The sequence below is a fragment of the Elephas maximus genome, chromosome 2 (assembly GCF_024166365.1).
Source record: "Elephas maximus indicus isolate mEleMax1 chromosome 2, mEleMax1 primary haplotype, whole genome shotgun sequence".
Taxonomy (NCBI): domain Eukaryota; kingdom Metazoa; phylum Chordata; class Mammalia; order Proboscidea; family Elephantidae; genus Elephas; species Elephas maximus.
The window spans coordinates 75,117,146-75,129,885 of record NC_064820.1 but is presented as its reverse complement, the minus strand read 5'-3'; the positions used below and the strand labels follow the sequence as shown (position 1 = coordinate 75,129,885).

The following is a 12,740-nucleotide window of genomic DNA, read 5'->3' as shown; positions in this document are numbered from 1 at the left end:
CTTGGCATAGACGAGAGCTTATAATGTGCATCCATTTGTTGAAACACTTCAGTTGGCATTCTATCAATTCCTGGAGCCTTGCTTTTTGCCAAAGCCTTCAGTGCAGCTTGGACTTCTTCCTTGATCATATGCTACCTCCTGAAATGGCTGAACGTTCAACAATTCTTTTTGGTACAGTGACTCTGTTTATTACTTCCATCTTCTTTTGATGCTTACTGCATCATTCAATACATGACCCATAACCAAAACTAAAAACCAAACCCGTTGCCATCTGTGATGGTTAAAAATGTGTTAACATTACAGGGATTGCAACTAGTGTCACACAACAATATGTGTATAAATTTTTGTATGAGAAATTAATTTGAGCTGTAAACTTTCACCTAAAGCACAATTTAAAAAAAGATTGTGTGCAAACTTGGCTGGGCCATGATTTTCAGTGTTTTGGAAGTCATATAATGTTGTGAACACTTCCCTGTTGAGATTTGATATGTGATATCCCCCATGATGGGATGTGCTGTGAGTATTAACGGCAGGGGCAGGGCCTGTGGCAGTTCACCACCATCTCAGCCTTTATCTCTCTGCCCTCCACCACCTAGTTTTCCTGCTCTCCTTGCCAGGACTTTTGTTTGGTCTAGATCCTGCAGCTGGCTCCTGTTCATCTGACTTCCAGTTCTTGGGACTTGAGCTAGCAGCTTACCTGCAGTCTTGCCTGCCAATCTTGAGATTCGTTGATTTTTACAGCCTGCAATAGCCCTGCTCTCTGGCCTGCTGATCTTGGGTTCGTCAGCTTCCGAGGCTAAGTGAATCAGGAAAGTTGGGACATAACAGCCTCTAAAAACCGTGTGAGCCATTTCCTTGATATATATGTATACGTTTATACATATAGGAAAACCTGGTGGCTTCGTGGTTAAGAATTTGGCTGCCAACCAAAAGGTCAACAGTTTGAATCCACCAGGTACTCCTTGGAAACCCTATGGTGCAGTTCTACTCTGTTCTGTAGGGTCGCTATGAGTTGGAATAAACTCAAAGGCAACGGGTTTTTTGTTTGATATATATATGCTATACTGGTTTTGCTTCTCTAGAGAACCTAGCCTAAGACACCATCCAACTCATACCGACCCTATAGGACCATAGGTCTTCCAAATAGTGGCTGGCGGATTGGAACTGCTGACCTTTTGGTTAGCAACCGAGCTCTTAACCATTGTGCCACCAGGGCTCCACCTTTGGCCCATAGGATCTCTAAGTAAGGCAACTCAAGGCTTGAAATTTTTCTTCAGTTCTTTAAGCTTACGGAATGCTGAGTGTGTTCTTCCCGTTTGATTTCCTAACTCCAGGACCTTTCACATTTTCGTAATAATATTTTGCTTTGTCATCTTGAGCTGCCCTTTGAAATCTTCTGTTCAGTTCTTTTACTTCATCATTTTTTCCATTTGCTTTAGCTACTCTACATTCACAGGAAAGTTTCAAAGTCTCTTCTGACATACAATTTTGTCTTTTGTTTCTCTCCTGTATTTTTAATGAACTTTTGCTTTCTTCATATATGATGTCCTTGATGTCATCCCACAAATTATATGGTCTTCAGTCATTAGTGTTCAATGCATGAAATCTATTCTTGAGATGGTCTTTAAATTCAAGTGGGATATAGTCAATGTTGTACTTTGGCTCTCAGGAACTTTAAAAAATTTTTTTCAGCTTCAAGTTCCATATGAGCAATAGATGGTTTGTTCTGCAGTCAGCCCTTAGCCTTGTTCTGCCGGATGATATTGAGCTTCTCCATCTTCTTTTTCCACAGATGTAGTCAATTTGATTCCTGTGCATTCCATCTGGTGAGGTCCTCAGGTAAAGTTGCTGTTTATGTTGTTGAAAAACATTATTTGCAACGAACAGCTCATTTGTCGCGTAAAATTCTATCAAGCAATCCCTAGCATCGTTTCTATCACCAAAGCCATATTTTCCAACTACTGATCCTTCTTCGTTTCCAACATTCACATTCCAATCACCAGTAATCGTCAATGCATCTTGCTTGTGTATCTGATCAGTTTCAGACTGCAGAAGTTGGCAGAAGTCTTCAATTTCTTCATCTTTTTCAATAGTGGTTGGTGTGTAAATTTGAATAATACTTGTATTAACCAGTCTTCTTTGTAGGTGTATGAATATTATCCTATCACTGAAGCACTGTACTTCTGGAGCGATCTTGAAGTCTATTTCAGGAACATTTCAAGATGTTTTCAAGAACATCTCAAGATTCTCTGGCATGGAAAGGGAGAATTCTACCACTGAAACACTAATACGCCTCCCCCAACAGGTGTTCTTAGGAGTTATCGAAAAAAAGGAAAGAAAACAGTCAACCTCTCAACCCAAACTGTTACAAGAAGTATTAACATTGCTGGCTGATTTTGTTTTTAGAGGGTCTTGATGAGTAGAAATACCCTGAGAGCAATGTCTGCCCCCCAGTATCCCCAAGGTTTAGAAATTATAAGTTGAATAGAACATAGTGTAGAAATTCAGGTCTGAAAAAACTGATAGTGGTTATTTCCTAGAAATGGAGCTGGATTTGTGGAAAAGAGGTCATGGCGAGAAGACCATTCACTGTACACCCTCATATACTTTTTAAATTTATGGTTAAAAATATATATATAACAAAACATTTGCCAATTCAACATTTTTTACATGTACAATTCAATGACATTGGTTACTTCTGTAATATGATGCAGTCATCACCACTCTCTGCTTCCAAATTATTCTATTACCATTAACAGAATGTCAGTGTGCCCTTGTATACTTTTTAATACTCATGTACTATCCATTCAAATATTATCATCCTTAAAAATTTGTAAATTAATATGCATATTCTTAACTGGTTCCAGGAGATAGTGATAAAGTGACAAACAAGACATTCCAGGTGGGGGAGAAGAAAATACAACAAATGAACAAGATAATTTAAGAATGTATTAAATGCCGTGAAAGAAATTTAAAGGATGATATGACAGTAATGGGAAGCTGTCTTATTTTAGGTAGAGTGGTTACAAAGGGCTCTGTGATGAGAAGAAAAATCTCCAGAGACCAGGCTGGCTCTGTTGGAATGGGTCCATGTTTGAACCTGCAATACAAATCTTCTGACTCATGGAAACACAAAGTCTTAACTAACTTCCTGGAAGTAGAAGAGGATTCTATAAGAACATCTTACTACATTAAAACAAAATGTGAAAGGAATAAAATTCTGAACTGATTGAAAAAATTGGTAGGTCATCTAGAAGGGGAAGAGAGGAAAGTTTTTTTTTTTTTTCCTTCTGATATTCTTTTGCTGTTGTTGTTGTTGGGAATATACACAACTAAACATATGCCAATTCAGCAGGTTCTATACGTATCATTTAACAAAACTGATTACATTCTTTGAGTTGTGTAACCATTCTCACCCTCCTTTTCTGAGTTGTTCCTCACGCATTAATATAAACTCACTGCCTCCTAAGCTTCCTATCTACTCTTTCAAGTTGCTCTTGTCGCTTTGATCCCATATAGATAATTTTAAAAGACCATAATACTTACAGCAGACCTTTTTACTAGCTAAGCTAAACTGTTCTTTGGTTTCAAGAAGACTCTGCATGATGTTTTTGGCTTAAGGTTTAAAGATTATCTCAGGGCAAATGGTTTCAGGGGTTCATCCAACCTTCATGGCTCCAGGAAGTCTGGCATTCATGAGAATTTAAAATTCTGTTCTGCGTTTTCCCCTTGTTCATCAGGATTATTCTATAGAATCTTTGAACAAAGTGTTCAGTAATGGTAGCTGAGCACCATCCAGTTCTTCCAGTCTCATGGGAAAGGAGGCAGTTGTTCATGCAGGCAATTAGCCACACATTCCACATTTTCCTACTATTCCTGACTCTCCATTGTCCTCTGTTGTTCCAGGTGAACAGAGACCAGTTGTAGTGCTTTGGATAGCTGCTTGCAAGCTTTTAAGACCCCAAGCACTATGCAATGAACTAGGAGGTAGAACAGAAGCAACAAAAATGCTATTAGACCAATTAACTGGGATGTCCCATGAAACCATGACCAAAATCTCCAAACCAAGGAATCAAATTCCCTGAGATTTTAGTTGTACATAAGCAGGTTCAAGAAGTCCTCATAGCACAATGATTAAAACACTTGGCTGCTAACTGAAAGGTTGGGGGTTCAAACCTACCCGCCATTCTGTGGGAGAAAGATGTGACGGTCTGCTTCTGTAAAGGTTTACAGCCTTGAAAACCTTATGGGGCAGTTCTACTCTGTCTTACAGGGTCACAATGACTCGGAATCGACTTGATGGCAGTGGGTTTGGTTTTGGGTTAAGCAGACACAGCAGCTACTCTTTGCTGTTGTTGCTGTAAATATAACTATCATACAACCTTTCCTAATTCAGTTTTTTACAGGTGTACAACTTATTGACAGCAATTACAATAATTAGTTGTACAACCCTATCCTTAATCAGTGTGATATTTCTATCACCCTTAACTTTCTTTCTTAGGCTGGGACCTCCAGAGAAGCATGTTTATACACACACACACACACACACACACACACACACGTATATACACACAGAGATAGAAAAACAGATTTATATCAAGGAAATGGCTCATGCAATTGCAGAGCAAGGCAAGTCCCAAGTCTGTGGGTCAGGCATCAGGCTGGAGGCTTCTAGCTGCAGGGGCTGATGAACCCAAGACCAGCAGGTCAGACGGCAAGCTGCTGACTCAGGTCCCAAGAACCAGAGGTCAGATTATGACAAGCTAAATGCAGGATCCAGAGCAGAGCAAAAGCCAGTGAACAGTGCCAGAAAGACCATATATACAGGCCACACCCCCAAGGTAACTTCCCTTAAACTTATTGGCTATTCATAGCAGATCTCATCATGAAGATGATTACATCATTACGTAATTGTCAAACTACATCATAACTGCCAAGCTACTGAGAATCATGGCCCAGTCAGGTTGGCACACAACTATCACAATCCAGTCCTTGTCAACTTGGCCACTGTACACAGCTCCTTAATCCATGTGTAATCTTTCAATAAAGGCAATTATAAAACCATACTTGCACCTCTATTATACAACTGACACACATACAACAGAAAATTCACTACCCCTGTTTACATCTTATATAAGTGAAGACAACCAAAATATTTACTGTACATGTACAAGGAAGAAATACTCGTAACAATTACAGTCCCTTTTTTTTGCAAATGGTCACTTGGTCATAGCTGGTATCTAGTACTACCTTCTTCCACCACCCATTCTGTATTTCCTCTACCTCAGCAAGCATCTCACCTGATCATGGTTCTCTTCCTGGTGGGGTGACCCAATCCTTCATTCCCAAAGGGTCTGGGCCATTAGTAGTCATGTCGGAATTGGGTTGCTGTAGCTTTCCATTAATCACAGGGCGTGGTAGTACTAAAAGACATCCTGAGGGATCTTGCACTCCACACATACTCTTCCTTGTATCGACTTATGTTCCTCTCCATATGGAAGATCTAAGACTACATTTCTTAGTTCCTCTTTATTGTTTTAATGTTGTCTTCTTTTACATAATAACATCACTGTTACCCTGTTTTGAGCGTTTTTTTTTTTTTTTTTCCCTGTCTGGGTTGACTTCTGATTGCTATGCCCAGTGTTCTAGTCTTGGGTTGATACCTGATATTATTGATTTTCTAACCAAAGAACTCCCTTTAGTATTTCTTGTAGGTTTGGTTTTTACGAATTCCCTAAACTTCTGTTTATCTAGAAATGTCCTACTTTCACCTTCATATTTGAGAGACAGTTTTGCTGGATATATGATTCTTGGCTGGCAATTTTTTCCCTTCAATTTTTTATATAAGACATCCCACTGCCTTCTTGCCTGTATGGTTTCTGCCGAGTAGTACGAGCTTATTCTTATTGGCTGTCCTTTGTAGGTGACTTTTTGTTTATCCCTAGCTGCTTTTAAAATTCTCTCTTTATCTTCGGTTTTGGCAAGTTTGATTGTAATATGTCTTGGTTACTTTCTTTTAACATCTACCTTATGTGGAGCTCAATGAGCATCTTGGATACATATCTTCTTATCTTTCACGATATCAGGGAAGTTTTCTGCCAACAAATCTTCAACAATTCTCTCTGTATTTTGTTATCCCTCCCTGTTCTGGTACTCCAATCACTCATAGGTTATTTCTCTTGATAGAGTCCCACATGATTCTTAAGGTTTCTTCATTTTTTAAAAATTCTTTTATCTCATTTTTCTTCAAATATATTAGTGCCAAGTGCTTTATCTTCAAGTTCAGAAATTCTGCCTTCCACTTGCTCAATTCTGCTCCTCTGAGTTTCTACTGAGTTGTCTACTTCCGTAATTTTATTACTAATCTTCTGAATTTCTGATTGCTGTCTATGGATTTTTCCAGCTTAATTTTTTCATTATGTTCCAGAATAATCTTTTTAATTTCTTCAATTGCTTTATCTGTGTGTTCCTTGGCTTATTCTGTGTATTGCCTCATTTCCTTCCTGATGTCTTGAAGGGTTCTTTATATTAATCTTTTGTATTCTGGCTCTGGTAATTCCAGGAAAGCACTTTCATCTAGGCGATCCCTTGATTCTTTGTTTTGAGAGCTTGCTGAGGTGATCATGGTCTGTTTCTTTATGTGACTTGATATTGACTGTTGTCTCTGAGCCATCTATAAGTTATTGTATTAGTTTATTTTATGTTTGCTTACTGTGTCATAGCTTCTTGCTTTGTTTTGTTTTGATATTCCCAAATGGGTTGCTTGAGTGAGCTAGCTTGATTATTTTCACCTTTGGAGCTCTGATGTCTTGTCCCCAGATGGCTAGAGCTGTTATCAGGGGTATCAGTCTAGGAGTCCATTCACTTTTCTTGTATGAATTCAGTTCAGGTGTCCAGGTAGCTGATCATCAAGTGCGTGGTACAGGCTCTGTCCTACAGTCTTAGAGGGGCGGGGTGACTGGTGTAGGTACTGGTATCTGGTTGCAGCAGGGGGTCACACTCTGAATGTCTCTGAGGAAAGCGTGTCCCTGTTCCCTAGAGCGTACAGGTGGGTGGGTTCTGCAGATGGACCATGGGTACCCAATGTTTTTGGTTGTAAGGACTGGGAGGTACCAGTTATCTTGGACTGCTGTTGAAGGTGGCTGGGTGACCTGAGTGGAGCTACCAGTCTTTAGGCCCCTGATGTGGGTAGGTGAGGACCCTGTTTAATAGGCAAAGCAATGTCAAATATCAAACACCCACCTCTCTGCTGCACAGCTGAAACAGTTGGAGTCTCACAGCTGAAGCAGTTGTAGTCTGCCAACACGGGCCTATTCTCCTGAGATTGGCCCACACAGGACCATGCAGAGGCGAAAGGCACTCAAAGTCCACAGACTGTTTATATCCGGAGAGGAGCCACTTCTGTCCTGAGCTCCCCCAGTTAGTGGAGCTGGCAAATTATCTTTTCCCCCAGTTGCAAATTTATCCCTCCTCCAAGGCCGGGAGGATGGCTCTAGGTGCTCAACAGGGCCTATCTCAGGCCCAGGGAAGTCAGCCGCTGAAGCCAGCTTGGGAGCGGGGTGGGGGGTGGACACAGTAAAATATACACAAGTCCTTAGCTTTTGCTGAGAGTGCTGTTCTTCTCTGGTTCCAGAGGTGTGAGTTGGCTATGTGGCTGGCTGCTTCTCCCTGAAACTGTGGCTGAATGCTAGTACCAGCCTGCCGCCACTCCTGGGAATGGTGCCTGAGGGCTCCCCACAATTCAGGTCTGGTAACTTCTCTCTGCTTCTGAACCACCTCTTCCTTCCCCTGCCCCTCAGTTCATTTTCTAAGCTTCCCTTTGATGTCCAGGGCTCCTAGCTTGTCATAAATATACTCATTTCACTTGTTTTTTTTGGTCTTTGTTGTAAAGAGGGCTTGCTGGAAGCATCTGTCTATTCTGCCATCTTGGCTCTGCCCCCCCCCCCACATACTCTTCTTTACCTCCATTTTGTAATACCTTTCCAATTTCCTCTTGGTAATCAGGATTAATCACACCAGCCAGATCCAGAGGCATAAGGAATCCAGAGTGGCTAGGTGGTATTCAATGGAATCTGTGATGTGTGTCCAGGTATGAACATCCCTTCCTTTGGAACTAAGACATCACAAGACAAAGCATAAGATTGTGGGGACAAGAAGTAAAAATTTTTGAGTGGATCACTAGGGGTAATAATGAGTAATGCCACTCCCCTTTCCACCCCTTGATTCCTGGACCCATGAAACCTGGCTATGGAAGACACAGCACCATATATTGAATGCTGGTTTAGAGTATATACAGCCTCCTGGAGAACACTGCCCCAACCCTGCAAGGTATTCCTACCTAGCTGGTGCCAAAATCGTGTCTTTAGAAGGCCATTCCATCATTCAGTCAAGCAAGCAGCTTCAGGGTGATGAGGAACATGGTAAGACCAGTGAATTTCATGAGCATGGGCCCATTGCCGCCCTTCATTTGCTGTGAAATGAGTCCCTTGACCTGAGGCAATGCTGTGTGGGATACCATGAAAGAAGATAAGGCACTCTGTAAGTTCATGTTTGGTAGTTTTGGCAGGAACATTGTGTGCATGGAAGGCAAATCTGTATCCAGAATAAATGTCTATTCCAGTAAAAACAAAACATTCCCCTTTCTATGATGGAAGCAGTCCAATGTAATCAACCTGCCACCAGGTTGCTGGATGATCACCTCAAGGAATGGTGCCATACTGGGTACTCAGTGGTGGTCTCAGCTGCTGGCAGATTGCGTACTCAGCAGTGGCTATAGCCAAGTTGCCCTTGGTGAGTGCAAGTCCATGTTGCTGTGACCACTCATAACCTTTGTCCCTGCCACCATGACCACTTGTTCATGAGCCCATTGAGCAATAACAGGACTGGCTGGGGAAAGAGGATGACTGGTTTGCACAGAATGTGTCATACTATCCACTTGGTTGTTAAAAACACTCCTCTACCAATGTTACCCATTGGTGAGCATTCACATAAGACACAAGTATCTTCATTTCTTTGACCTATTCAGAGGGGTCTATCTACATACCTCTTACCCACACCTCCTTGTCTCTAACTTTCCAATCATGTTCCTTTCAAGTCCAAGACCATCCAGTCAAACCAATGGCCACAGCACATGAATTAGTATATAATCACACATCTGACCATTTCTCCTTCCAAGCAAAGTGAACAACCACAGGCACTGCTCAAAGGTCTGCCCATTGGGAGGATGTCCCTTCACCACTGTCCTTCAGGGAGGTCTCAGAATAGAGTTGTAGTGCAGCTGCTGTCCACTTTCATGTGGTGTCTGCATATTGCGCAGAACCATCTGTAAACCAGGCACAAGTTTCCCTTCTTCAGTCAACTGATCATAAGGAACTGCCCATAAGGCCATACGTGCAGACTGGGAAATGGAAGGTAATGTGACGGGAGTGAAGGCCATGTGTATTTGGGCCATTTCCTCATGCAAATTATTCGTACCTTCAGGTTCTGCTTGGGCGTGATCTTATATATATACCACTTCCATTTAATGATGGAGTGCTGCTGTGCATGTCCAACTTTATGACTCTGTGGGTCAGACAACACCCAGTTCATGACGCACAGCTCGGGCTGCATAATGACTTGGTGGCCCATGATCAAGCATTCAGTTTCTTCTAAGGCCCAGTAACAAGGCCAAAAGCTGTTTCTCAAAAGAAGCATAGTTATCTGCAGAGAATGGCGGGGCTTTGCTCCAAAACTCTAATGGTCTGCACTGTGATTCACCAATAAGGGCCTGCTAAAGACTCCAAATGTAAACTCTATCTGCCACAGACACTTCAAGCACCATTGGATCAGCCAGATCATGTGACCCAAGTGGTAGAGTGGCTTGCACAGCAGCCTGAACCTGTTGCAGAACCTTTTCTTGTTCTGGGCCCCACTCAAAACTAGCAGCTTTTCGAGTCACTTGATATCTAGCCCATAGGAGCACACCCAAATGAAGGATATGTTGCCACCAAATCCAAAGAACCACGAGGCGTGTGCCTCCTTTTTAGTTGTGGGAGGGCCAGATGCAAGAACTTATCCTTCACTCTAGAAGGAATATCTCGACATGCCCCACACCACTGGACTCCTAGAAACTTCACTGAGGTGGAAGGCACCTGAATTTTTGTGAGATTAATTTCCCATTTTTTAGCAAGCAAATGTTTTACCAACAAGTCCAGAGTCACTGACAGTTCTTCATTACTATGTCCAGTCAACATAATGTCACCAATGAAATAGACCAATGTGATGTCTTGTGAAAGGGAAAGGTGATTAAGGTCCCTGCAGACAAAATTATGACATACGGCAGGAGAGTTTATATACCTTTGAGGTAGGACGGTGAACGTGTACTGCTGGCCTTGCCAGCTATAGGCAAACAGCTTCTGGTGGTCCTTCAAAACAGATACAGATAAAAAGGCATTAGCCAGATCAATAACTGCATACCTGGTACCAGGAGATATATTAAATTGCTCAAGCAGTGAAACCACAGCTGGAATAGCCACCGAAATTGGAATCACCTGTTTATGTTTACAACAATCCAGTGTTATTCTCCAAGATCCACCTACTTTTTTGTATAGGCCAAATAGGCAAGTTGAATGGGGATATGGTGGAAATCACCACCCCTACACCCTTCAAGTCCTTGATAGTGGCAGTAATCTCTGCCATCCCTCCAGGAATGTGGTATTACTTTTGGTTTACTATTTTCCTAGGTATGGTCAATTCTAATGGCTTCCGCTTGGCTTTTCTTACCATAATAGCCCTTATTCCACTTGTCAGGGGTCCAACGTGGAGGTTCTAGAAGTTGCTGAGTATTATCTATTCCAATTATGCATTCCGGAACTGGGGAAATCACTACAGGATGGGTTTGAGGACCCAGTGGATCCACTGTGAGACAAGCCTGAGCTAATACACAATTAATAATCTGACCTCCACACACTGCCACTCTGACTGGTGGGTCATAGTGACATGTTGGGTCTCCTGGAATTACTGTCAGTTCAGAGCCAGTATCAAGTAATCCCCTAGAAGTCTGATCATTTCTTTTTCCCCAGTGAACAGTCATTTTTGTAAAGAGCCATAGATCCCTTTGGGGCAGGCTGGGAGGAAGATCAACAGTATAAATTTTTGGTAGTGTTGTGGGGTCCTTCTTCAAGTGGACCTGGCCTCCCCTTCATTCAGGGGGTTGTGGATCTGTAACTTCACTCAAGTTTGGGAATTGATTGAGGGGCCGTAACTCTCTATTCTGGCAATTCAAATTAGACTGCTGTTCGCTTGACCCTGAATTCTTTCACTTCTACAAGTCAAGTAAATACTTAGTAGATTTCCCATCTATTTCACTTTTACGGACACCACGATTAAGTTGCCAATGCCTTAAGTCAATACAAGTTAGACTATTCTGATTACTGCTTTGACTCTGCTGTTCATTACAGTAACCACACCCATCCTGTCTTTGTCAATTGAGCTCCATCACTTTGCTCTACTACATGGGTGCAGTCAACCCCACTGTAATTAAGGGTCTTAATTCAGTTAGGTCTGCTCCCACTGTCAAATTTTACGTGAAATAAAAACCACATCAGACTTCAAGTATGCTGGGACTCCATTCACAAATTTGTTCCTCACCATGGTGGTAAAAGGTGTGTTCTCTGGGCACTCTATGTGTGGGTCTGTGGGTCTAACCTGATAAATCCATTCTAACATGACGATTTCTTTAAGCTTTTGGATACCTTCTTTTACAGTATACCAAGACAGGTCTGGTACTTCAACTTGATTTAGTATAAGCCACCACGTAATCCATGCTTCAGTGACCCAACCCAATAAATTAGATCCCTTCCTAACCTCTCAAGCTGAAACACTGAATGGAGAGTCTGTGCTTAGTTGCCCATATCAATAAACTCAGGCTGTTCCAACTTTTTTGTGCCTTGCACCATTATCCCACACCCTTAATAGCCATTCCTACACATATCCCCCAGGTTTCTGTTTGTACATATTAGAAAAGTCAACCTCCTCTTGGGTCACACTTTGCACTTCACTTTTTGGGGATCACTGGAACCTAAGTCTACTTATAGGTCTAGAAGCAAAATGGGTGGTAGGGATGTGTTTTGAGAACATTCAGCAATGTCTTGTAAGGCATTTGCCTCAGGTGATGCCCCAGGCAATGATTCAGACGCTTCCCCAGGCAATGACTTCAGATACCACCCCAAGCACTATCTCAGACAAAGCCTCATCAGATGCAGCTGGGTAAATCTCATCAGATGTTCGTGAAGGGGGTAATGGTTTTGTTGGCCGGAGTGATTCAATGGAATTCAGGGAGTCAGTGTCCCCAGCTTCCTGATTATCTGCACATATGGCCCATCTGAAGTTTCAGTGTCCCATTTCTCCCCAAACAATGCCCTCACTTTTTCAGTGAGGTTGGGAATTAAATTGGCATTGTTATTCAACCACTCTTACGATAAGACTCTGGGTTTGGTTTTCAGCAATACTGACTTTGTTACTACAAGAAATAAGGAAAGGGCCACATAAACCAGAGACTACATCAGCCTGAGACCAGAAGAACTAAATGGTGCCTGGCTACAATTGATGACTGCCCTGACAGGGAACACAACAGAGAACCCTTGAGGGAGCAGGAGAGCAGTGGGATGCAGACCTCAAATTCTCATTAAAAGACCAGACTTAATGGTCTGACTGAGACTAGAAGGACCCCAGAGGTCATGGTCCCCAGACCTTCTGTTAGC

At 42.1% G+C, this 12,740-nt stretch overlaps 1 pseudogene; it reads right to left on the bottom strand.

Annotated features, from left to right (window-relative positions):
- LOC126066536 (uncharacterized) overlaps window positions 1-12,740 on the bottom strand; it is a 31,425-nt pseudogene that overhangs the window by 10,401 nt on the left and 8,284 nt on the right.